The 26,586-nt window shown below is 42.6% G+C and overlaps 1 protein-coding gene across 1 annotated transcript in view; it reads left to right on the forward strand.

The window, feature by feature from the left end:
• Positions 1-579: 579 nt before the first annotated feature.
• PTPN14 (protein tyrosine phosphatase non-receptor type 14) overlaps positions 580-26,586 on the forward strand; it is a 180,388-nt gene continuing 154,381 nt past the window's right edge. Inside the window, exon 1 of the mRNA XM_072831071.1 lies at positions 580-850. The gene's annotated coding sequence lies outside the window, so the exon portion shown is untranslated. The remainder of the gene's footprint in view (positions 851-26,586) is intronic.

Below are 26,586 nucleotides of genomic sequence, written 5' to 3' on the forward strand. Positions count from 1 at the left end.
GCTCCGTCCCCTCCCACCGCACGGCCCCTTCCTCCCTCCCCTGCCGGCCGCTCGCATTTCCTGCCGCCCGGGCTCCCGCGGCCCCGGAAAGTTCTGCCCAACTTTTTCTCCGCCGGACGAGCGGGCGCCGCGGGGCGCGGGCCGGGGCAGGTTGCCGCGCTCGCCCTTGCTCTGCCCGGCGGGGTCCCCGGGGAGCAGCCGAGTCCCGGGCGGCGGCGGGCGGCCCTCCCCGCCCACCTCACCCCTGCTCCCGGGCCCCCCGCCCACCTCACCCCTCCTCCCGGGACCCCCGCCCACCTCACCCCTCCTCCCGGGACCCCCCCCGCCCACCTCACCCCTCCTCCCGGGACCCCCCCGCCCACCTCACCCCTCCTCCCGGGACCCCCCCGCCCACCTCACCCCTCCTCCCGGGACCCCCCCCGCCCACCTCACCCCTGCTCCCGGTCCCCCCGCCCACCTCACCCCTGCTCCCGGTCCCCCCGCCCACCTCACCCCTGCTCCCGGTCCCCCCGCCCACCTCACCCCTGCTCCCGGTCCCCCCGCCCACCTCACCCCTCCTCCCGGCCCCCCGCCCACCTCACCCCTCCTCCCGGCCCCCCGCCCCCTCCCCGGGACTACCCCGGGCTTAGGTGGCTCTCCTCCTCTCCGGGTCGGTGCGCGGGGATCGCAGCGGAAACCTCCCTCCCCTTTCGCCTGCTCCGGCCCCGGCCCCGGCCCCGGCTCCTTCCCCCGCCCTCCTCCGCGGCCACTGGAATCAATTCCTTAGGGAATTGGGGCGCCGCCGCCGCCGCCGCCGCGGGGACAGGCTTTCCGCGCGGGACCCCGGGTCACGACGGGGCCATGTGAGCAGGTAGGCGCCGTCTGCGGCGGGGGAGCCTCCTCGGGCCCCGGGCGCCTGGCCGAGGACCGGGGCAGCCTGGACCGGCGCCGGGAGGCTGGCGGGGCAGCGGGGGCGCGGGGCGGCCGGGCCGCGGGGCCCTGGGTGCTCGCCCTGTCGGGGGTGGAGGTGGCCGCGGGGCGCTGCCTGCGGGTCCGCCGCCGCGCCACCCCCTCGCCCCCTCCTCCCGGCTCCCTCCGGCTGTTTGGGAAGCGAGCGCGGGCCTGGAAAGGGCAGCGGGACGGAGCCGAGCGCTGAGGGCAGAGGGAAGGGAGGAGGACGAGGTTGCTGTGGCTCCAGCGGGACGGGGACGCGGCTCCCCGACGCCCCAGTTCCCAGCGCCTCCTGGGGAGGGGGTCGGGATCCTGGGAGCGAGGGGAGTTTTTAATGCCCTCCCACTAGGCCCCGGCCGTGCCCCCGGACTCCTGGCCTCCTTGGGTGGTCGGTCGGGCTGGCTCGTGGGGAAAGCCTGTGGCCACATAACTTCGCAACAGATCCGCACCTCAAACTTTTCAAAGTTCTGAGTATTCACAAGTTCTGAGGGGGCTGTTAGTACGCCTCTCTGTTCTCCCTGGCGTGATCCCTAAACCTGAGTGTTTGAATACTTGTTAAGTGGATTTTACACCTTGGGGAGGGAGTAGTCTCAGGTACTGGTGCCATCTCCTTAGCATCCCCTTCCGCTTCCTTTGGTTCCTGTCACCCCCCCCCCCCAACCCCAACCCCAACCCCAACCCCAACCCCAACCCCAACCCCACCTACAAATCAAGGAGATTGTGGGGTTTGCGCTTCAGTCCGTCCTGGAACTGGGTGTTGCAGGCTCTTTGTGAAGATGTGCGGAATCTCTAGACTGCAGGCCGAATATAGGGTCGCAGGGTTTCCACCAATGTGTTAATTTCTTAAACTGGATCAGTTCACCCATTCATTCAGCAAACCTGGTGTTGCGCCTCTACTCTGCTCGGAAAACAGGATGCTGAGATACTTAAACAAGCTGTAACTGCAGCCTCCTGGAGGAAACCCACAGGCTGATGAAGAATTACAGTAGTGAGCGAGCGAGAAGTGCTGGAAGAGGCAGGGAAGGCTTGGTTTTGGAGACGAGGGGTACCGTGTGCCCTGGGTTTATAGGGTTAAGGGAGTGTTTACCCTGCAGGAGTGATCCGGAGAGTGCATTCCAGGTGGAAGAAACAGCTTGTGCAAAATGAAGAGTCATCCAAAAAAAAAAAAAAAAAAAAAAAGAGTTCAAAAAGCTAGCTATCTGACCCAGCTATTTGGGATATGATAGATATCAGAAATGAAACTAGAAGCGTTTTATCCCCTTACGGTAACCAAGTAGTTTCCAGAGGCGCCTAAGTCTCTCTCTTCGGACACACCTCCTTGTCTGATGCAGTTTCTACAAGCAGCAGTTGTGTGACCATCTAAATTTTAATTGGCACTAATTGGCCCATGCCTGTTTTCATTAGAATGGCACTTGATTCCCTTTTAAAGAGCCACTTGACAGCAGTGGGTGATAATACTGCAGCATCACAGAACCTTGCATTAAAGTTGCTTATCTTTTGGGGTTGGGGTTAAAAGCTCCTGTGCTGGAAATGAGTGGGAGCTGCACAGCATGACACTCTTTTTGCCTGATCTGAATGGGTGGCCACAGATGCGCAGAATGAGCCCATGGACGGGTGTCCCTGTGTTTGTCATAGTTTTCTCTACATGTAAATGTCATCAAATGTTGCTTTAGCACACTTGTAAGGATACTTTTCCTTCCTCTGAAACTTTATAAAATCGAATTCTGTTCCATCGGGTTTTGTAGCCTGATGGTCCAGGATTGGGCAGATCTTGCCTAGGAAGGTTCCTTATCAGACGGAAGCACGCTGTACGTGGGTTGCCCTTCAGGGGTGCCTCTTCACTGGGCTGAAGTGGAGTCCTAGTAGTATTCACCGTGGCTGAGGTCCAGCCTCGGTGAACTCAGGCCAGTACATCGGAGGAGCAGAAAAAGAACAACTTGGGGGTGTTTGGCTAAGCCCCTCCACAAACACTTTCTCTTATCTCAAGAACAGCCCCTTGACAGGAGTTTTATTGGAGGTATAGGGCCTGCATGAGAGACATGGCTGAAGGGAAGCTCTTTCTTGCTAATCCTGGTGCTCGCCCGGCTTCCATCATTGGCTTAGACACAGTTATTATTCACACTTTAGTTATTCAGCTTTGTGCACACTGTGTGGGCCGGACAGCTGTAATGGAAAGAGAACAGTTAGACTATTTTAATATGGAAGAACCTAAAGAATTTCGGAAAAAAATCAGAATTTTTTAGGAGAATTGGTATTTGTCCTGAATGACTGGGCCAGGGGTCAAAAACTATGAGGAGTTTTTTTTTTTTTCCTAATGCCCTCCCTCCTTATTAAGGGTTTATGTGTTTTTGTTTTTTGTTTTTTGTTTTTTTTTGCTCCAGGGAAGCAAACATAAACCCTTTGATTGCACAGTGAACCCCTCCTGGATTCCATATTCTTATTCTTTTTCACCTGCTATGCTGCATTTGAACTTCTAGACTTCGTCACCAATGGTCGTGTAGAATCTGAACTCATTCTGAGCCTCAGAGCTATGCTGTGCACTTCGTTAAAGAGAGAAGGCAAGGGAAAGAGATAAGATGAAATAGTTCATTAGCCAATTAAATCATTACTTGCTTGAGCTGATTAAAAAAGAACGAGAGAAACCAAGTTTTGGTACAGAGGGGATTAAAAATAATTTTAGAAATAAGACTTTGGGATCTCCCCTCACTGACTTAATTTACCTTCCCCTGTCAAAGCCCCATGGAGTGGTTCCTGAGCAGTCCAAGGGGTGTGTAGCAAGTTCTGCAGCTTTCCGGTTAGTGTGCTGGAGCAGGGGATCCAGCTTTGGAAGTTTGAAATGTAGCTATGTTTGAATCCCAGCTCCACCACTTTTTAAATTTTATTTTATTCATTTATTCATAAGAGACACAGAAAAGCAAGGACACAGGCAGAGAGAGAAGCAGGCTCCATGCAGGGGGCCCAACGTGGGACTCGATCCTGGGACTCTATCCTGGGACTCCAGGATCTCGCCCTGGGCTGAAGGCGGGTGCCAAATCGCTGAGCCACCCAGGGATCCCCTCACCTCCACTGCTTCTTAGCTGTGTAGTGTTGGACGCACTCTTCAGTCCTTTGGCATCTCAATTCTTTCATCTATAATGTGGGGTCGGTAGTATGTAACTTGCCAGGATATTTGTGGAGAATTCAGTGTAATGCTGTATGTCACCCTCCTCATATTGTGCCTCGTACAGAGTAGGTGTTGGATCAAGGCTATTTATATGTTTGAGGAGTTATATGTGGCCATGAATGTGCTCTTTATGTGGGTCATTTTTTCCCCCAGCAGTATGAATTCACGTGCATGCCAACATACACATAAAGCTTTGTCTTTGACTTTTTTTCTTTTTTTTTTGGTCTTTTGGCTCAAAGCAAATGTGTTGGCTGGCAGTTTTCATGTGGCCCCTCTATAGGAGGAGGTTGAGAATTGCATGATTAGACAGTGGGGAAGCTTGGGGGAGGAAAGGCCACTTAAGAGAAGGGGAGAGAAAAGGATCCTTTCCCTGGACACCACTTACTGTCACAAGGATCCGGTGCTAATGGAAGGATCCTTGTATTTCTAATGTCGAGATCCAGTTAATTAGAGAATGTGAAGAATGAGTCTGCCTGCTTTTAGCAAGAATGCAGGAGCTGGCCAGTCTTCACAAAGGAGTGTCTTTGCAGCCTTGATTTCTTTCCTTCTTTGAAGCCCAAATATAGAGTGTACTGCAACACCTCTAGTGTAATGCCAGCTCAGGTCTCTTGAACTTTACTGTTACCTTTCATCTGAGAAGCCTAAAGTATTTGACAAACATTAACTCATTGATCTTCATATCAGTCTCTCAACAGGAGGGATTGTTAGAAGAAGGGAACAGCTTGGAAAACGTCAGTAGAGCAGGTTTGTAGTATGTAATACGTATTCTTGAAGCAGAATGGGTTGTTACAGCCAAGAATTTCCAATGTGGATTGCATGCAGGCCAGGAGGTCATGAGAGTGAGTACCCCTTCGAGAGGTTGGGGGGAGAAAACCTAGGAAAGTTGAAGATCTGGCTGCAGTTTTTGCCCTGGGAGGAGGAGAGGAAGTCCATGTTCCCCAGACCGGCTATGCCTTTGCCATATATTCTTTGCACACTGATTATGAAAATAGTCTCTGAATTATTTATAATTCTGAATGAAAGGATATGAGGCAATGCTTGTAGATGAGGACTTAGAGTAGCTGGGGATAAAAGGTAATAATAATGACTCCTTGTGGGGTGGTTATACGTCTAAGTTGGATTATAAATGGCAATTAACATTGTTTTAATTTTCTTTATCGTTTTCTTGTTGGTTCTATAGTTCTTGGCTTGGTTTTGTATTTCTCTCCCTTCAAGCTTTTGTTTGACTTCTTTCATGGTTCTTGCTACTGGAAAAAAACTTGTGGCCATTCTTAGATCAATCTCGTGTGTAAAGTTTGATACTTGATTTAGCTTTGTTCCTTAGGGACTGTATTAGGCCCAGCTCGAGGGTTTCATCCTGAGCCTGGTCAATTAGCTTGACCCAGAGGCCTATCGTGTATCCTGAGATCCTGTAAACCTAGGTGGCCATTCCCATAAATGCTTGATGTTGGGAGGTGTCTGATGAGAAAATGAGAAAGAGATTGGCTGGCGGTATGGCATCCTCTGACGTGCGGAATATCTTCTTCACATTTGTGATGTTTGAAATCTTAGCACTGAACCGTATTCCTAAATTAGGAAGCTCTACTGCATGGGCCACTGACTCGATCTAATTTGCCTTACAGATTTTTAGCTCACAGGGAGAACTCCCTCATGTTAAAATTAGTAACAGGTCCCGATGCTTTATCCTTTTTTTATTTTATTTTATTTTATTTTATTTTATTTTATTTTATTTTATTTTATTTTATTATGTATTTATTTTTTTTTTCCAATGCTTTATCCTTTACCTACCCTCTACTTACTTAATTTCCTCAGGTCTTTGGAAATCCATCTCCTGGGAATTCTTTTTTTCTCATAACTCCTTTGCGTTCAAGTAACGGAGGCAGTGGCTAAGGCAGGGGCTTTGAGACTCTAGTGGGCGTCAGAATCACCTGGAGGGCTTGTTAAAACACAGAGTGCTGTTCTCCGTGCTCACTCCAGCCTCTGAGTCAGTAGGTCTGGGGTTGGATTTGAGAATTTGAGTTTCTGAGGATCTTCGAGATGATGCTAATAGTCTGGTCCTTGACCAACTGCATTTTGAGAGTCACAGAGCTAAGGAGTCTGTCCATCTCTGTCCTCAGGCTCTTATAGTAGTCTCTGAAGGTTTTTGCTACACTGGCTTGAATGACCCTGTTCCTGGTAGTTGTAGAGCCCTGGAGAGGCCGGGAGTCACTTAGCCCTCATCAGGCCCATGAGTGCATGACTTGTTTCCATTTCAGTGGATCTGCTTGGTTAGCATCACCAATCCAGACTTCTCCACCTGTTTCCAAACAGTTTGGTTTATCTGGTATTTCTGTCTGCCTGGGTATCCAAATTCCACCTGTCTTAAACTGAACTCACTAATTTCTTGCCACAAAATGTGCTGTCTCTGTGTTTCCTGTCTTAGGCAGTGACCTGTTGAGTTAGCTGCTGAAACCAGGCACTTGGAGTTCCCGTCAGCATGTCACTCTTAGCAGCCCCCAACTTCTACCTGCCAGTAACAAACCCTATCAGTCTTTAGACGGCCTAAAATATCTTTAGTTTGCTCCTTGCCTGCATCCCCCCTGCCCCTTGGGATTGTTTGAGAGTTTCTGGGGCTGCCTGTCATATATTCTTCATCTACTCTTTCCTCTCTCAAAGAGTTTTTATTTTAAAACAGTTTTTAATACTATTTAAATTCTTTTGATTCTTATTATGTGTATGACAAAGCTTCTTACCCCTGACTCTCTTGGGGTCATCTGCTGTTCTTTCTCTCTCTGCTAGTGCCCTAACGTCTGGTGATGGTTAATTTCCCTCTTATACTCCCACCCAGAGGGACCTCTCCCCTTTGCTACCTGCCTGGCTCCTATGCATTCAACTAAAGCTTCCCTTTCCCTGACGTTCCTTCTCACCACCAGTTAGGCTTCCCTTTCTTCATGGTCCCAAAGCACTTTGCACTTACTTATGTTGGTGAGTTGTGTCTCCTCTTGTCACATATATTTCTCTCTTTGTCTCCTCTACTAAGTTATAAGCCTCCCCACCAGTAATTACATTTGGTTGGTTTGGAATTAGAATTTCTACCTGATACAGATATCGGATAGCAGTAGCCACAGCTTATAGGTACCGCTGCTGACTCTATAATTCCAGTGTTCATTAAATTTTTCAATGACCCTTTGAAGTAGGTACAATTACTATTTCTATTTTTCACAGAATAGAATGGAGTTCTTATTATTTATTCTCTAATAGTTTCAGTGCTATGGGAAAATTACATCATATTAATGACTCTATGACTTTTGTAATTACACAGGTACCAGTGCTGTTTCTTATACACATTTCATTCGCTCGCTTAAGGAGATGAGTCATATCCCTAAGCAGTTTTCTGAAGTTACTGATGCTCTGGTTCTTAGTGTTATTTTGCTTTACTTGGAAACTTTTTAAAAATGTGCTCATTTTTTTCCCCTCATTTTTCAAACCTAGGGAACCTTGCAGATCAAGGGAGTGTACATATCTCAGAGGGATTAATAAGCAGGAACATTTGGAGGACAAGGCATCAACCAAAATTGTTTTTGTAGGTTTAGGTACATTAATTAGAATATGCTTACCTTCCTGTCCATACATTTTGCACCCTTATATTAAAGAGCAAGAGACAGAATTTCTCATTATTCAAACTCTGAGTCACTAGTTTTTAAAGTGAGAGAGAGAGAGAGAGACCCTCCGTGACACTGTCCCAGCCGCTTTCCCAGTCTGCCCTTAACCAAGACTGCCTGTTCTGCATCTAGGACTATGATAAGCAGCAGTGGTATCACTGGCATTATCCCCCAAATCACAAGATTGGCTGTTGCCATTATTTTAGTTCCCAAGTAAAAGGGATTAAGGCAGATTTCATGGTCACGAAAGTGAATTTATTATGAATTCCATATACACACTGTATACACTTCATCTTGATATTTCAGCCTCTCTGCAAATAACCCCCCAAATGGCCCTCTGCTTTCTTCAGATTTATGTTCCCCACGGTTCTGCCAAGGTGCAGCTGTTTCCCGAATGGGCCCAATAATTTTTTTCATCTCTGCCCAGGAATCCTCCCGCTCAGCATTGCCTGTCAAAACTGTCCCTTGAGGGGCACCTGGGTGGCCCGCGGTGTGATCCCGGGGTCCTGGGATCGAGTCCCACATCAGGCTCCCTGCAAGGAGCCTGCTTCTCCCTCTGCCTGTGTCTCTGCCTCTCTCTCTGTGTCTCTCATGAATAAATAGAATCTTAAAAACAGACGACTGTCCCTCGAGACATTCCCCCCCCCCCTTAAGTCCCACCTCTCTGGGCAGCCTTCCCGGGTCATGCCCTGGTCAGGTTGTCCTGCCCGTTTGTTCCTGGTGTTTACCAGGTTGTACTTTTGTGTCCTGGCTCATCGGCCTGGATCCTCTCATCAGTGTCAGCCAGGGCCTGCCACCTGTCCCACTTCTGTCCACATCCTGCCTCGGGGCTCACTACAAACTGTCCCTTCTCTTTTGCTGCCCGTGCACCTGTGATGGGACCTTCAGCTCCACCTCCTCCTTGGCCCAGGAATGCCCTCCGCCGCTGAGGCTGCCCCTTCTCTCTCCATCATGACGGTCCTTCACTGATGACAGCTCCCTTGACAGCTCTTTCTCACCTGCCCCACTGCCCTTAGTGTGGAGGCCAGTCTCTCCTCTGTACTACACAGTCTTGTTTTCTTTTCTTTTTTAAGATTTTATTTATTTATGAAACACACAGAGAGGCAGAAACTTAGGCAGAGGGAGAAGCAGGCTCCCCACAGGGAGCCCAATGAGGGACTCGATAGGATCCCAGGATCATGACCCGAGCCAAAGGCAGATAGATGCTCAACCACTGAGCCACCCAAGAGTCCCCAGAATCTTGTTTTCAACACATCAGATATTTTCTCTCTCCTGCTTGCAATCTGTCCTGCTGCCTTACTTATATTATTTGGAGATGCCTGTGCCTGTAGTAAAAGCATAAGGAAATGCCAGAAGGATAAACACCAAATACAGGGGATGGATGGGAGGTGGTGGAGGTGAGGGCTGAGATGTGACGTGGTATTGCTTTTCCCCCCAGGCTGAGTGGTGGGAACATGTATATTTACTACATTCTCCTGTAAAATACCTAATTTAGGGGCTCCTGGGTGGCTTAGTTGGTTAAGCATCTGCCTTTGGCTCAGGTCCATGCTCCCAGAGTCCTGGGATCGAGGCCTGCATCAGGCTCCCTGCCCAGCAGAGAGAGAAGCAGGCTCCCTGTGGGGAGCCCGATGCGGGACTCCATCCCAGGACTCTGGGATCATGACCTGAGCCACCCAGGTGCCCCAATAAATAAAATCTTTGAAAAATAAAATACCTAACTTAAAAAACACCCGCAATTGCCCACGTTTAAACGCAGACTCCCTAGCAGAGCATTCAGGAGTCGTCTGCTCTTGTTCCTACCTAACCTGATCCGGAGCTTCTACCTCTCTTGGCTCCCCATCACCCTTCTGCAAACATTTCTCGCAGTTGAAATCTTGTGGCTTTGACTCCTGCTGTTACTTTTCCCTTAAATTCTTTTTCACACCTGGTCACATAATCATCTCCACCTCTGTTTTTTAATGTCTAGTATGATTTTGATGTCTTTGTAGATGTTTTGTCTGACGTTTCCTTGTTATCATTAGGAGAGTTCATTGTCACTTGACCTGCCTTCTGGTCGTATTTCACCCATTCTTTACTGATAAGCCTCACATTGTATCTATGCACTTGTTCCTCTACCTCCCCAAAGTTGAGAGCTCTTGGAGGGTGTATTTTGTGATTTATTTATCTTTGGCATCTTGGCACCTGCTACAAAGTAACAGGTTGGGGGAATTGTTGAATAGTACAGGTATGTTTTTAATTGAAGTCATCTTTTCTTTTCTTTTCTTTTCTTTTCTTTTCTTTTCTTTTCTTTTCTTTCTTTCTTTTTTTTGGATTTCAAAACAAACCCCCCGAAAAAACTTCAAAGCAAATTAAAGGGACTATCTGTTGGGCTCAATATCTGAAACGTGGGCTGTAAATTTGAATGGCTTTACACATGGATTTCCTAAATCAAACCCAGTTGTAGAACGTTTCTTCTGCTTTTCCCATTTGCCTTCTGGTGGTGGGTGATGCTTGGCTTCTTTGGGTTTGTTTCTGTGTTTCAGCCCTTGGCCCCCTCCCCCTCCACCATGGAGCACGTTGGTGGTTTCCGTAATGGTGTCTCAGGGTGAGCGTGTGAGTCTGGGTTTGGAAGTAGATCTGGGCTGTGAAGTGGTATCACTTGTTGGAAGGTGACTACTGCCGTCAACACTTACTTGCTCTGGGATGGAGAAGTGACACGTCCATTTAGAGAAGAGGCAGCAGAGTTTATTTTTGTGGCAGACGTGTCCCACTGCAGAGCTATAATAACCGTAATGAAGGAGGATTATGCTGTATTAGGTTTATGAAGGGTGTACTAGTCTGTTACCAGGGTCAGTGGTGACAGCTCAAGCCAGCAATTAGGTTTCATTAAAGACTCCAGCCGGCAATTAGCATTCACTTCTGCCCATGAAATCCTCTGATCTATTAAGCATATATTCTTCATGATACATTTTGTAAAACGTGCTTTAGATGATAAAGGTACATATTTTTTAGACATGCACAAGTCTCCAAATGATCATTTGAAAAATGGGGCTTTTAGACTCCCTATGCTTACATCCGTGAGTTACCCTGACATTCTGGGTAGACTGTACTGTTTTTAGACTCTGTACATTTTTAAAAGATCATATAAATACTTTTCTTCAAAGGCAAGGAATTTGTTATGGACTGTGATATCATTATGTGATTTAGGAGGGAAAAATGTGTGACTGATATGAAACGAATTAAAATGGGAAAATAATGAGATGACACCTACGGATCTTAATGATATTCTTTAGAAAATTATTGTTTTGCTTAAGAGGCATCTAAAAATAAAGGCTGGGAAGGATGAATTGTGCTGTGCTTCTGCTGAGCAGCTGTTTGGTTGTTTTGAAAATGAGGCTTATTTTTCCAAGCGCTAGGTTAGGTACAAGCATGTATTTCATGTCTCTTTATCCTGATGAAAGCGTTTAGGCATTTTAGCTTCGCAGCGAATATGAAGTGATGTTTACACTAAGCTATTCAAAGAAATTTCTCCTCTCCTTCCTCCTCTGCTCCTTTCTCTTCCCTTCTTTCTCCCTCCCTTTATAATAAATTGTTTTCATTTGGAGGCTTCTGATGGGTTAATTACTGTATATATGTATTCAAGATTGATACTTATCAGAGATCATAAAAGGAAGAAATGCACAGCGCACAGCACATCAGGCCAGTGCAAAGATCTGTGAAGAATACCTATTGCCCTGGGATAATTAAACTCTGTCATTTGATTCTCAATTCATATTATTATTTTTCTCATTCATAGACTGCTAAAATGGTGATAATGGCTAAACATAGCAGTTTGAAATCTGTGTACATGAGTGTATTTTAAAGACTCCAAGGGATCCCTGGGTGGCGCAGCGGTTTGGCGCCTGCCTTTGGCTCAGGGCGCGATCCTGGAGACCCGGGATCGAATCCCACGTCGGGCTCCCGGTGCATGGAGCCTGCTTCTCCCTCTGCCTGTGTCTCTGCCTCTCTCTCTCTCTCTCTCTCTCTCTGTGACTATCATGGAATAAATAAATTAAAAAAAAAAAAAGACTCCAAGAAGTCTTGCAGTTAACAAAAGTGTGTCAAAGCTGAATTCATTTTAGTAGGACCTTTATTTTTTATTTATTTTAAAGATTTTATTTATTTATTCATGAGAGACACACACACACACACACACACACACACACAGAGGCAGAGACACAGGCAGAGGGAGAAGCAGGCTCCTCACAGGGAGCCCGATGTGGGACTCGATCCCAGGACTCCAGGATCACACCCTGGGCAGAGCGTAGATGCTGAGGCACCCAGACATTACACCCCCCGCTTTTTTTTTTTTTTTTTTTAGATTTGATTTTATGGGACGTGTAATCTCAAGGGACACTGATATTCTGTGAAATACTTTCTAGAAAAGGTTTGGTTTAGGAGGTCTCTGGAATAGAGAGATGTCGTGTTTGTCGTCTTTAAGAAAGTCAACATAAAAAAAAAAAAAAAAAAAAAAAAAGAAAGTCAACATAAATTAGAGAGTATGGTGACTTGGATTATTAAGATGGGTAAATATTTAAAATCTCTATTTGTAGACCAGACTCACTTTTTAAACAAAATTAATTGGATAATTAATAAATAAATAAAATCTTAAAAAAAGAAAATATTAAAAAAAAAGCAAGTTTAAAACAAAATATCAGGAATCTTCACAAAGCCTTCAGGGAATGTTTTAGGGACAGTAAACAGTTCATCTAACTTTATGTATTTATATAGTAAAGAGTAATATTTCAGATTACATTTGTGGCACTGCAGAAACCTCATTGTTGAAAGAAAGATTTAGGCATAGTGAGGAGCCCCATCTTATCAAGGCCAGAAGCTGTGGTTAAGGCACTACTGAAAAATCGTGGTTCTCCGGATTCTGGCAATCGGCCCTCCCCCCTCCTCCCCTTTGCCCACGATACTGCCAAGAGGAAAGCAGGCAGGCTAACGAGGTAGAAAACCATTGAGGGCTTTAGAAAGGTCATTGCAATTATTTTATTAATAGCTGCCACTGTTTAACTTCTTTTGTGTAACCGGGCATTTTTAACAAAGGCATTGTGACTATAACACGAACGGTTTTCTCTCCACCATGGCCCCTTTATTACCTCAAGCTAATTTGCCCCGTATCCCCTTCATCAGTTTTTCCTGCCCCCCATTTCTGACCTTTCACAAAGCAGAGCTTTATATATGGGAACGGCTTTCCCCTCTACAACCTTTAAACTCCTAACAATCTTATGAAAGAGATGTTATTTTTATCCATAGCTTATCCCCCAGAAATGAGAGAGTTGAAGAGGTTATTGGTGAAAGTCTTGCAGCGAGTCAGTGGAGGAAGTGGGGTTTGAACTTGTTCTCTCCGACCCCACAGCTCAGTTAGGCTTAATGCGACAGACACATCTGTGTCTGTGCTGGTCCAGAACATCTCCTCTTCCCCCCTTTTTCTCTTTCTTTCTTTTTCTCTTTCTCTTTCTCTTTCTCTTTTTTCTTTTCTTTTTCTTTCTTTCTTTCTTTCTTTCTTTCTTTCTTTCTTTCTTTCTTTCTTTCTTTCTTTCTTTCTTTCTTTCTTTCTTTCTTTCTTTCTTTCTTTCTTTCTTTCTTTCTTTCTTTCTCTTTCAAGATTTTATCTTTGCAGTCATCAAACTGGTTTCAGGGACAAAACAAATCCTTGTGAGATACAGCTTGGCGAAACAACTTAGAGAAAACCTTGCTCTTTTTAGCAGCACATTCTCCCATAGAAAGAGACTCACTTTGTTGAAAAGATGCTGGCCTGCCTTCCTAGGCATTAGGATCACTTGAGGTCTTCGACTAAGAGATTCAGAAGAAAGCTACATTTCTTTCTCTTTTTTTAATTTAAAGATTTTATTTATTTATTCATGAAAGATACAGAGAGAGAGGTAGAGACACAGGCAGAGGGAGAAGCAGGCTCCATGCAGGGAGCCCGATGCGGGACTTGATCCCAGGACCCCGGGATCACAACCTGAGCCAAAGGCAGATGCCCAACCACTGAGCCATCCAGGCGTCCCTCCTTCTTTCTTTCCTTTTGTCCATCCATCAGTTTCTTTTAAAATGGTTTTTGATGTTTTTGAAGAAGGGGATGTCTTTCTGTGGTCATAATCTTTAAAATAACAAGCAACTAATAATGTAGCTACTGGCCACATGACCATTTGGCATCTGAAATGTGCCTCATTTGAGTTCACACGTGCTGTCGGTATCAAATACGTATCAGACTTTGCAGACTTGGTGTAAAAAAGAATGTAATATTTTTAAAACTGATTACATGTTGAAATGATATTTTGGATATGTTGAGTTGAATAAAATCTGTTATTAAAATCAATTTCTTCAGTTTTGCTTTTTAATGTGACCACGAGAAAATTAAAAATTACCTGCATGGCTTGCGTTGTGGTCCACATTGCATTTCTTTTGGAGCAGCACTATTACAGATGGTTATCAGACTATTCCTGGGAGCCCTGGTTCAGAATGATGCCTCAGGATTGGGGACCAGTGGATAGAGACAGAAAACAGCAATAGTTAGTGATGGTAAGAGGTAAGCTTAGATGACCACCAGACAGAGACTAATATTAGCTGGCATTTATTTACTACTTAGGGTGTGCAAGTACTTTGTCGAGCACTTTAAGTGGATTATCATTTTGATCCTTACAACAGCTCTGAAGTAAGTACTCTCACAGACTTATTTTGTAGATGAGAAAACCAGGGCTTAGAAAGGCTAAGGCACAAGATCCTGCAACTAGTAAATACTAGTTTACTGTGTAACACCATTGGCATGCAAATACTAGTAAATGATGGAGCTCAGTGTCAAATCTGGGCACGAATCCAGAATGTGTACTTGTAACCACTCTGCATCACTGCCTCCCAAAGGCAAAAGAGAAAACATTACCTAGAATGATCCATAGCAGTGCTTTATTGAGTGTCTATGGGTGGGGGGCAGGCACACAGTCTCCTCCTCGGTACTGGCAGATAGCATCTCTGTGAGGGAATATAGTACAACGGTGATGTTCCTGAGAATGACCTTAAGTTAGCAAGAAATGATGAAATTATGCTTGATATATGTCATTTAGTAGTCCAAGGTTGCCTTAATTAGGAAGTTTTTTTTTAAATCAGAAATTGATTTTAGCAACTTCAGGAGTGTCTGGGTGGCTCAGTCCGTGAAGTGTCTGACTCCTGATTTCTGCTCAGGTCATGATCTCAGGGTCATGGAGATCGAACCCTGTGTCAAGCTCTGCGCTGAGTGTGGAGCCTGCTCGAGATTCTCTCTGTGGGCACCCCCGCCCCACTCAGGCTCATGTTCTCACTCAAAAAAAAATTAAGCTCATTTAAAATTGCAGGTTTTTTAACTGAGAGGCATTGATGTATTTCATAGCAAGGATATTTTGTAAATATAAGCATTAAATCTCTCCCCCTTCAGAATAACAACTTGAAAAAACATGGCAAAAGTCTACCCACAGGTCTATTTCCAGCTACTTAAAATTTTTTTTCACATTTTTCTTATCTTTGTTCCTAAATAGATGTATTTTTATAGTATTATGTACTCCTTCATATATATACATGCTTTTCATACTTATTGGTTAATAATATTTAGCATATCTACATAGTATTGATATATTGTAATTAGCTTTATCATTTTTTATTACAGAAAATACATACACTTAACATTTCTTGCTATCCCATAGAAGATGATAGTGAGGATCTTCGCATTCATAGCTTATTTTTGTTGAATTTATTTTAGGATAAATGTCTGTGTGATTATCATGGACATTTTTTGTGATACCTGAATCATACAAACAGAATTTCAAGCATAGCTCATGAAGACTAATTGAAAGGTGACACAACTTTATTTTCAGATGCTGATACTCTTTTAGATCTTGCTTTTTTTGCACAATGTTTGATGCCTAGGAAGTGGATTATCCCAACAAAGAAGTCTTGCCTTTGTCTGTGTGGTTTTTCTTATAGTTCCCTTTGTTATAGTTTGACAAAAGGATTTAACGAGCCCTAAATCGATACATTCAAAGGTTGAATAATAACCCTTACACTAGATTCACTTTTGGCATAAGTGCTCACTAATCCTTACATCATTTAATGCAGAAAAAAATATGTTGGAATTATTGCTGGATATGATATGTATACTATACATATATATGGATATGGTATGTTTAGAATTATTGAAAATATGTTTACATAAGAGGTAGCATTTAAAAGGGAAAGATATATATGTATACATGCTTCATTGATAATTATAAATATTATAAATAATATAATTATATTATAATATAATATAATTATAAATAATTATAAACTATTACATTATTCTAAGTTAATTTCTGGTGCCTGTTGGCCTGCCTTATTTTATCTAGATGTCATCAGTATCTGCTTCTTATTCTTGTCTTTTACTTTTTACCAAACTTTTTTCAAATATTTTTTCTGATAATTTGCCATATTTTGATGACTATTATATTTTCATAGTTCTTGCTATGGTAACAATAGGGTCCCAACAACTTAGTGGCTTTAAACAGCAAGTGTTTGTTGCTTGTCCATGTTATGTGAGTGCTGTGGATGTGCCACAGCTCTTAGTGGCTTGACTGGGTATGGTGGTGCTCCATTGTCTTCGCACTCAGAAACCCAGGCCAAGGGACAGCCCCCATCTGGGACATGCTGTGCTCATGGCTAAGCGCAGGAATATAGTGAGAAGCATGCAGTCCCATTTTAAAGCAGCTGCGTAACCCAAAAAAATAAAAAATAAAGCTGCATAAGAGGTGGCAAATATGTTGTCTCCTCATGTCCAATTTGCCGAAGTATATTATCACATGGCCAAGCCAAAAACCCAATGATTTAGGGACCTACACTCACCCCACAGGATTCCCAGGTGAGTCCCTGGGATGTGAAGGGGTACATTACAGGAAGAGAGCAAAGGGTTGGCATCAGTAATCCCATCTTTTATTCCATCATTGATTTAACCATTTCCTAATGGTTTGGTATTTGGATTGTTTCCGGTTGTAACAATGGTAAATAGCATTGTCCTAAAACACTGTTGAATAAATTACATTTATTTATTTGGAGATTATTTTCTTGGGATGTAGTTTCCAAAGTAGGTTATCTGAGTCAGGGAGCATGAATTGCTTGTAGATATTGTTACATGCAGCCAGATTGCTCTCTAGAAAGCCTATCAGTTTATCGTGCCATCATTAATATTTAAGTATTTCCGTATATTCTGCTAGTGCTGGGTTTTGAAATTTTCATTTTGTTGGTGTTCTTGACTAAAGGTGGTATCTTAAAACAAAAACTTTTAGAACAGATTTTGTTATTCATCTAGTTAGCTGAGTAAAACAATAAAACAATCTATAATTTTCTTTCCCAGTTTATGAAAGACATTGTAAAAAAAAAAGTGCTCATTTTCATGCTTTCTGTTTCCTTGGACTCATATTTTTCTGAGTAGACTGTGTCTTAAATACATCTTATGTTAAAACAGTGATTGAAAAGAATACACATTTGATTTGAGGTTTTATCACCGTTATCTTTGAATCAAATCATAGTAATAGCTACTATGGAACTGGGTAAATGGCTGAACCTACTTATATTGCTGAATTTTGTTGCATATTTTAAAGTCTTAGGAGAGAGATTTATTATTATCCTGTTGCCTAACATTGGATAGGTTTAATTCCATGGTTTTCAGATGCCCCGTTACTGTATGGTTTATATAGCAGAAAATACCAGTTGAAACCTAAGAACCAGCCCTTCCTGTAGTTTCCCCCCTCAAACTGTAAAATAAAACTTTTTATTACCAACTGTATCCTCTCACTTGGTTTACTTTACAAGTGCCATGTTGCCTGCTGGGTATGCTTGTCCTTGGCTTCTGCTTGGAAATAACGGTATCTAGACCTACCCATAAATATCCTTGGTTATATTTCTTCATGAAAAGCTCTGAGATCTCACAGCAAAAGCAAGAAGACTTACAGGGCAGATAAGAGAAATCCTTAGGCCACTCAACCCAGAGTCTATAGACAGAATAGACAGAGAGAGACAGAGACAGTGTTGGGATGGTAAGTGGTGCTGGGATTTGGGGATGATAGCTGGATTTTGCAACTACTACTGGAGTGCAAATGCCTCCCACCTCATTTAGCAGAGGAATGTCAAAAATCCCCTGAACTGAGAAACCCATTCTCTGTGTTTTGAGACACAGCTTGGTAAAGCTTGTAAGAAATATTACAGCTCAGTGGGAAGCAAGCCCGAGTGTGGGAGAAGCAAGATATGTGAAGCAGACATCCGTGTGTGAAGCAGAGTTTATTTGAACAGTAGTAGTTGCTGACTGCAGAATGTTAAAAGTATTTAGGATGTTAATAGTGTGAATTAAGACTCAGATTAGTTGTTGAAGACATAGGAATTTGAATAGATTAGTCTTTGAGTTTCTGTTCCTGAAATGATTTCTTATTTCAATTTACGTTCTTTGTGTAAGTCTTCTGGGAATTCTTGGCAAATTTTTTTGGAAGACAAGGACTCATTGGCTTATGAAGTTTTGATTTTGTAATAGGCAATACGCTTGGGAAAACTGGATTCTGAGGCTCAAAGTAAGTGAGAATCAGGGTGTTTTATGTTAATACAAAAGAAGCCAAGTAATTACAGAGACTTTTAAAAATCAGTGCAGTAGGGGCACCTGGGTAGCTCAGTGGTTGTGTCTGCCTTTGGCTCAAATCGTGATCCCGGGGTCCTGGGATCAAGTCCTGCATCATGCTCCCCACAGGGAGCCTGCTTCTCCCTCTGCCTATGCCTCTGCCTCTCTCTCTGTGTCTCTCATGATTAAATAAAATCTTCAAAAAAAATCAGTGCAGTGAAACAGGATGCTGGTTTGTACGGAATCATTACATACCTAGGTTGAATTGATAAAAAAGTTACTACTGAGCTCTTCCTGAAGGTTGTCATGCTCGTGGTAAATGTTTTCTTAAGCTGCTTAGAACTTTGAAGAGAAAAGGAGTGCTTGCACCTGCTATGTGTTCTGCTTCACTCAATTTTGTGTTTGGGAGAATTGAGGCTAAGGGTATAAAATGCATTATACGTGTATATGGCTTTTAAGTCTGGTTTGATGGTCCCACCTCTGGGACCCATATCAGTTAGAGTTACCCTGTTCTACCCCCTAGTACTTTCTTCCTCCTCTTCCATTTTACTTCCCTCCAAGCCTAAAGGTTGGCCTACCAGTGGGATCCACTTAACCTGGTACTGGGATATGCTCCCACACCCCCAATTCGTATGTGGCTTTTGGGAGGTGATTAGGTCATGAGTGTGGGGCTCTCATGAATGAGATTAGTGCACTTATAAGAGAGACTTCAGAGAGTTCCCTGGTCCCTTCTGCCATTTGAGGATACAGCAAGAAGTTTGTGATCTGGAAAAGGGCCCCCACCAGACCATGCTGCTATCCTAATCTCAGACTTCTAGCCACCAGATCTGTGAGCGATAAATTTCTGTTGTTTATAAACTACCCAGTCTGTGGTATTTGCGTTGTATCAGCTGAATGGACTGACAGTGTGGCTTAACCTGATGAGTTATGGTCAGGCAACAGGTTGTGGTTATTTACCTAGGGAGGCTGATGACTATACCTGCGTCCATCTGACTTTGTCTTTAACCATCACTGAATGTTCAGTGCAGCCCACAACTTTTGTAGACATAGGCCAAATTTATGGTTCTTCTAATCTGTTATTTATCACATAGTAATTAGTGAATGTTTGCTGATGTCCACGAGTTATTTGAGGTTGTTTGTAAGGAGGGAAGTGGGAAAACCCAAGTTCATTTCCCTCATGTCTCCTTGCTGCAGATCCCCCAAGGAAAGTGTAGGTCTTATACACTGACTTGCTTGTGCCTCACTTGTCAAATACAAGTGCATTTTTTTGCGTAGCCATCTCGTGAGTGACCCATCATCGTCCCTTCTTCTTTGCTCTCTTGAGAACTTTGGTCTCACAACTTCATACTTTGCTTGTGATGAGATATCCATGACATAAGGATTAGCACCCATAATTCTTAACTTTAACGTGTGTGGATATCACACTGAAGCCCATTTTTTAAAACAACCATGCTTTGGTTTTTGAAATGTGTCAATAAACTTGGCACTAATGATCCTACCACTTAAGCATAGCCACTGTATTATATATTCTTTTTAAACTTTCTGCTAACTATATAACTATAATCATGTTCTATGTATAGAATAATATTCAAATAGAATAATGTGTTGAGAGAATACTTTTTTCTCTTCTTTTCCCCCACGTATATTTATACTTTTCTTGTTTCTATACAGTCCTCATGTATATATAAATTTAACAGCTGTATGATTAATTCACTGAGTTAATATGTTAGCAATTTCTATTTGTTGATTATTTGAGTTATTTCCGGAGTTTTTGGTTATTATAAGTAAAATGCTATTAACATTTTTGTCATGTAGTGTCCTTCATCTTTTGGAGTATTCTTTTAGGTTGAATTCCCAGGAGAAACAGTAGTGCATCACAGGAAATAATGCACACATTTTTATGTTTTTTGTTGGCAAAACCACCTTTCCAAGATTTGCCCAATCTGCTACCATATTTTATAATTTATGAAGTTCATATTTAGTCATTGTTTTGTTTTATGGATTAATACTAAATATCACTAGCATATTATTGACTTGATGTCAGAGTCTTTTATTCCATGATTGGTCCTCAGAAGTTGCTCAGTAAATTAAGTTCTTGAGCTTTAGGAAGAAGTGCTTATCAGTGTTAGCATTTCCAGTATATAACCATTCATCTTTGTATGCACTTTACTGATTTTTATATATATTTTTACAGGGGTTTTTTTTGGGGGGTGGAAGCTATGAAGAGAAAAAAATTAAAAACCACTAGATTGCATTTGGCCCAAAGATTGCAATCGCTGCTTAACTGCTTTTCCCATCTACCTATTAGATTTTTCTGCTTGATTGTGATTGGTTAGGTGTATCTCGGCATGCTTTTCTGTGTTGCTGTAAAATCCAGTCCATTTTTAAAGTACATGACTATTCAGAATCACGGATATAACTGCTAGAAGGAAATATGATTGTGCTGATAGGAGTGTGTAGCAGTGAACGCTAAAGAGGAGGAATTTAAAGTGTAATTTGTGTTTAATGGACACCCTGAACAGGCAACAGAAGTGTCAATCGTGAATAGGCTAGCCTTGTCCTATTACAATAGGTAGAGTGATTTAATTCCCTTTATTCAGAATTTTTGAGTATTAAACTGATTTGCCCAGACATTGGACCTTTTGGGTTGAGAATGAGCTGAGTCCCCTTGACAGTTAGGCTCCTCAGTATAATTTCTCAATTGGTATTGGTTGCTCCTTATTGAACTCCTAAAATCAAGTTCCTCGATGGGCAGAAAAGTAAAAGACCAGACCTGATATGTAGACAGAAGCCGCTGTTTGCACCCAGACAGAAATCTTCAGATGTCCTGAAAACCTATTCTGATTCTCGTGTCTTGATTGAAGCTTTCCTCCCCTGATGGTAGGGCCTTTCCTGCTGTCCTCTTGGATAAAGTGCACCATTTTGCCTTCCCTGTTTACATCACCTGCTCTCTACTACTTCATTAACTTTCTTTTCTTCTGATGTTCTACTCCCCCATCATTTCTTCCACATATCCTAGGCATAAAATAATAAAATAAAATAAAATAAAATAAAATAAAATAATAATAAAATTCCCCTGGATTTTCTAACTTTCTGCCAGTCACAGTTCCACTTCTTCTCTGCTGTGTCTGACTCAGTCAGTGGTGAGGCATAGTCTTGGGTCCTCTCATTGCTGTATTTTATTTCTGGGAGCAGTGCTCAAAGAACTTCTCTACTAAAGCTAGCTGTCTCTATTTCTTTCTTTTAGTATTTGGGGACCTGACATCCTTAACTAAACAGATTCTTTGTTTTTTAATTTAAATTCAATTAGTTAACATATATTACTAGTTTCAGAGGTGGAGGTCAGCGATTCAACAGTCTTATGTAACACCCAGTGCTCATTACATCACATGACCCCCCCCTTAACATCCATCACCCAGTGACCCCATTCCCCCATTCCCCCCTCCAGTGACCCTCAGTTTGTTTCCTGTGATTCCTGTGAAGAGTCTTAACGGTTGGTCTCCCTAATTTTGTCTTGTTTTACTTTTTCCTTTCTGAATAGATTTTAAAGGTAGTCTCCTTATCGTGGCCTTTTTTTTTTTTTTTTTTTAAGATTTTAAATTTATTTATTCATGAAAGACACAGAGAGAGAGAGAGGCAGAGACCCAGGCAGAGGGAGAAGCAGGCTTCACACAGGGAGCCCGAAATGGGACTCGATCCCTGGTCTCCAGGATCATACCCTGGGCTGAAGGTGGCGCTGAACTGCTGAGCCACCAGGGCTGCCCTATCGTGGCCTTTTTTTTACTGGTAATGGATTCATTAAATAAGTTTTACTGGTAAATGGATCCATTAAAATATCCATCATATGGATATTTTTTCCGTAAATTACGATTTGACCTAGAAAGCCAAACAGTGACTTCTTTGAATGGTATTTGGATTATTGTTGGTATGTGTACACTTGAATTCCAACTTGATTTTAATCACTTTGATCACACATAGGTCTAAAAAAAAAAAAAAGCCATTACGCATTAAAAAAGGCAGCACTATTATGAAGTGACTCTAGCTTGTTACATGAGAGTCCCCTTAGGCCATGTAAGATGAAACCACTCTGGGCAGATGTGTAATGGGCCACGTCCATTTTGAATTTTTGCAAGCTCTCCAGCCATCCCCCATGACCCCCCACGTGGTACAGTGGAAAGGGCACTCCTGTGGAATTCCAGAAACCTGAGTCCCTCGTTCTGCTACTAATTAGCTATTTTGGTTTTAGGCAAGTTACTTAGCCACTCATGACTCAGTTTCCTTGTCGTCTTCATGAGTTAGTTGGTCTAATAGAATCGGATTCCTTAGGTTCCTAAACGCCACACTTCTCTGAAAATTCAGGAGTTCTAGAAAACTTTTTGTTTCAACCCTGCGGTTGAATTTGTGGTCAGAGCAAAGAAGGAAGCCTCTGTGCTGTTTCTCTTCTCAGAAGAAACTGCTGGTTGTCTGATTCATTTTTGTACAGGAATAGACTCAAGGCGCATATTTAAATCTTAGATTTAACATACTTTTTTTGGTAGTGATAGTTCATTTCCATGTTTCTGTGGCATTTACCTCTGAGCGTCCCTGTGAAAAATGGGGTTGTAATGTATGTAATATACTTGTTATAACATTCATTTAAATTAATGTTGATCTTGTTGGGATGTATTTTCAGAGCTTCACTGGGGTGGTGGAGCTAACTTTAGGGCGTATCAGGTGTTGCCCTGTCAGAGAGGCAAGGACTGGGGTGAGGTGACTTGGGTAAACAGCAGAAGTCTCCATCCTGTGGAAAAGGATACGTACCCTTCTGTCCGTCCATTGCCCTCTGCAAAACATTACCTTCATGACTGTGTGGCATGACTTTCATTTTTTTTTTAATTTTTATTTATTTATGATAGTCACAAAGAGAGAAAGAGAGAGAGGCAGAGACACAGGCAGAGGGAGAAGCAGGCACCATGCACCGGGAGCCCGACGTGGGATTCGATCCTGGGTCTCCAGGATTGCGCCCTGGGCCAAAGGCAGGCGCCAAACCGCTGCGCCACCCAGGGATCCCCCTTTTTTTTTTTTTAATTTTTATTTATGACTTTCAGATCTCTTGGCAGAGACTTAATGATATTGCTGTTTACCATGCTCATCTTGAAAGAGTTTGTAGGTTGCTGTATGTCACATATGTGCCTCTTTGGCTTCTGCTGAGCTGTGATTTGCATCCTTTTGAGAATTGTTTTGGGTTTCTTGACACCCTACACTGCAGATTTCTTTAATAGCAAATGCTTATTACATTGATTTGTTTTGAGAATTTCATAACTTATTTTGAAATACTTTGAGACACTCAGGGGTGTTTCAGATTCTAGGCTGGAAATCTCCAGTCTAGAAAGCTGTGTATGATGGACGAGAGAGAAAACAAGATTGGGAGATGGGTCCTTGATATCCAAATAGGGAGAATGTTTTTATATACAGGTTGCCGGATGGGAGCATACAGTAGTCCTCCTTTATCTGAAGTCACAGTCATACACGGTCTGGAAGCAGATGATCCTCCTTCTGACTCATCCTCAGAAGGTTAGTAGTAGGCTAACCCTACATCACAAAGGCCATGTCGTTCACCTGACTTCATCTCAGACATTTTATCATCTCATATCACAAGAAGAAGAAGAAGGGTAAGCATGATCTAAAAGGATATTTGGAGAGACAGACCACATTCACATAACTTTTATTGCAGTGAATTATAATTGCTCTGTTTTATTATTATTGTGTTAATCTCTTACTGTTTCTAATTTATAAATTAAACTTTATCACAGGTATGTATGTATAGGAAAAAACATGGTATATATAGGGTTCAGTGCTATCTGGAGGTTTCAGACATCCCCTGAAGATCTTGGAAGGTATCCCCCACAGTGAGGGAAGGACTCCTGTTTTCTGGAAAAAAAAAAAAAAAAAGATTTTTGTAGTATATTTGGTATCTTTCCTTTTATCCTATTATATTTTGAATCCTTTTGTATATTTATTTAAAGATGTTATTTATTTATTTATTTGAGATGGGGAGGGGAAAAGGCAGAAGCAATTTCCCCTGCTGATCAGAGAGACTGACTTAGGGTTTGATTCCAGAATGTTGGGATCATGACCTGAGCCAAAGGCAGATGCTTAACTGAGCCGCTAAGACATCCCTCCTTTCATATTTTTAAAAGCATACCTTAAGTTGCCTACTCTCCACTTTAACTGGATTTTAATTTAACCAAAACTCTGTATTTTTTTCGTTCTAGACACACAGATGAAAACAGACACACAGTGCAGTTTGTTTTTATTGATGCAAATTGCTCTTTTTTGCTTTTACTGCCTTGAAACACACATACTGTTTCCACTTCTAGTCTCCTTTTATCTTCCACTTCTAGTCTCCTTTTATCAAGGAATGGTACAGAAGTTTGTGAGTCAATTATCCTGGAACCAGAAATTGATTTTCCTATAGAATCCATGCCTAAGTTCTCAGCTAGCTGGTGAAAGCCCATTTCTCTTAGGTAGCATACTATGGAATGAAGCTACTCTTTTTAAATAGTATTTCAGTGCAAAAAGAGATCCCAGCTCTATGCCCAGTGACCAGAGTTTGAGGCAAGAGACTCAGCAAGAGGAAGGGCACCAGGCTTTATCATGGTGGCCAATGTTCCTGGGGCCAGCTGCTAAGGAAATGCCACTGGACACCTGGGCTCCCATCCCCCTGGAGGCCTCTCGGAAACTGCCCACAGGGTCCTCAGCTGTCAAATCCACGGATTCAGTTACAGTGCTTGCCCTTGGGTTCATTCTTGGTTAGGAAAGACTACCAATAAGATATGCGTGAGGAAAATGGGAATTTAGGGGAGGCAGAGTAGGGAAACAGATGTGTTCCTATGAAAGATTATGTTGACCTTTGGATGCAAGGTCCAAGGTCCCTGCCTCTATAAAAATGGATCATACCAGTCCCTGTAGATCCTATATTGTGCAAATGCCAGAATCACCCAAGGATTATAGTTTATTAGTCTTCTATATGCTTAGAGGCCTCATACATATGATTGAATCTTAAAAAGCAGAATTAATTTTCATTATTTTGGAACATAGTTGCCTCCTGATCACCATTGCAATTAAAAAATTTTTTTAAGTTGGTGTTTCCCTGCTTTTTTTTTTTTTCAAAGATTTTTTAAAGAGAGAATGTGTGTAAGGGAGTGCATGCGGGCTTGGGGGAGGGGTAAAGGCAGAGAGAGAGAGAACTTAAGCCACTCTGTGCTGAGGCAGAGTGTGACCCAGGGCTTGATCTCATTACCCTGAGATCATGACCTGAGCTGAAACCAGGAGTCAGACGCTTACCCGATTTTGCCATCCAGGTGCCCCTCCCTGCTTCTTATTGGACCTACTGGCTGCTTCCTTTTCCCTCTTGGCCTTGTCTTGGCAGCATTTAAAATGTAATTGATATCACCTGCAATTTTATTAAGTGTTAAACATAAAGTTGCACAGTGAATCACTAAAAGCGCCATGACGTTTATTTTCACAATTAGTGATCTTTTGTTTACAAGTAAAGTTTTTGCAGCTTTCTCATCATTCCTCCTCCCCCTTCCTCTTCTTTTTTCCTTTTTGGTGGTCTTCGTATACACTTTCCATGTTCTTTATTTAAAACAGCCTAGAATCCAGTATCCGCACTTAGCACTATTTGGTACAGGATTCAGGAATCTTAACTATTTTTTTTTATGCTGTTCTAAGACAAATGTAATTAGGAAAGCAAATTTGTTTCAGAACCTGATATAAAGCATGTGTTACATTCTACTGGTCTAGATGTTTGTATTCTTAACATAATTATTTGAGGGGCACCTGGGTGGCTAAGCATTTGAGCATCTACCTTTGGCTCAGGTTGTGATCCTGGCGTCCTGGGATTGAGTCCCGCATCGGGCTCCTCACAGAAAGCCTGCTTCTCCCTCTGCCTATGTCTCTGCCTCTCTCTCTGTGTCTCTCATGAATAAATAGATAAAATCTAAAATAATAATTATTATTTGAGTCTGTTGATTTAGCTGTTGATCGATCATTTTGCAAGTTACCCTTTTTGAAAAGGAGACACTTGTTTAATCTAAAGCTTGCCTTAGTAATGATCGTACCAACCCCCAAATTGGTATTTAATGAAAGCTAGTTTTGAATCTTAGTTGCTACATTACTGATATGAAATCTCTCAAACTTGTGAAAAAAAAAAAAGATCCTCTAAGCTCTCAATT

The sequence above is a fragment of the Canis lupus genome, chromosome 6 (assembly GCF_048164855.1).
Source record: "Canis lupus baileyi chromosome 6, mCanLup2.hap1, whole genome shotgun sequence".
In the NCBI taxonomy this organism is placed as follows: Eukaryota; Metazoa; Chordata; class Mammalia; order Carnivora; family Canidae; genus Canis; species Canis lupus.